We start from the raw sequence: 1,137 nt of genomic DNA on the forward strand, positions 1-1,137 counted from the left end.
TTGTACGACGTCCCGAAACTCGAGAGTGACGAAGCCACACTTAAGGCTATCGTCAACCAGAATCTCGACGGCCCCGAAAAATCTATTTCCCAACAGATCAAACTCGCATTTAAATCAGGCGACAAAAACAGAGATAGATGCAACTGGATTCTAGAAGTGTCTAAACAGGCCCGCGACATCCTCGTCAAGAAAGAGCGAGTCTACGTCGCATGGAATTGTTGCCGCGTCAACGATTACATCGCGGCGACCCGCTGTTACAAGTGCCACAGCTTCGGTCACACGACGAAATACTGCCGCGCCGAGAAAGACATTTGTGGTCATTGCGCCGAGCAAGACCACACTTTCAAAACATGCCCAAACAAGGCCAAACCGTCCTGCTGCCATAATTGCCAGAAAACCGGCAAACCCGCCACCCACTCTGTCACCCACAGCGAATGTCCGGCATACATCGCTGCTATAAATCAGGTCCTCGCTCGCACGGATTATGGTTTATAAACCTAACCACTCCCAATCCATGCCCACCCTTAAAATAGGCCAAGTATCCACTAGACGCAACACAAGTAGCACGCGAATCCTAAAAGTAGCACAAATAAACGCCGGAGGTTCTAAGACAGTAACTGACGAACTCAGACAGATAGCGACAAACAAAAAGATAGATATACTCTTGCTTCAGGAGCCCTACAGTAACGCGAACTCCATCCCAGGCTTCGGAATTACCACAAAAATCATAACCGACAAAAAACGCTTTTCAAAAATCTCTACCGCGGACAAAATTAAATCAGCAATAGTTATTTTCAACACCGAAATAGAAGCCCTCAAGATCGCACAAATAAGCAACACCCATTGCACATGCGTAGAAATCTGCACGAAAGACGACAGATTCTACATAATCAACGCGTATCTCCAATTTTGCGAAAACATAGACTCATACTTAGCCCACCTAGATAAAGCAATTACAACTCTCAAGGGGCATAAAATAATAATTAGCTTAGATTCAAACGCGAACTCCCCCCTCTGGTTCAGCAAACGCACAGATCCTCGAGGAGAGACAATGGAAGATTTCATCTCCCAACACAGACTCTTCGTAGTTAACAAGCCTTCCGCAACCTTCACATTCAACACACCTAGAGGAACTTC

Source organism: Megalopta genalis, unplaced genomic scaffold, assembly GCF_051020955.1.
Source record: "Megalopta genalis isolate 19385.01 unplaced genomic scaffold, iyMegGena1_principal scaffold0464, whole genome shotgun sequence".
Lineage (NCBI taxonomy): Eukaryota > Metazoa > Arthropoda > Insecta > Hymenoptera > Halictidae > Megalopta > Megalopta genalis.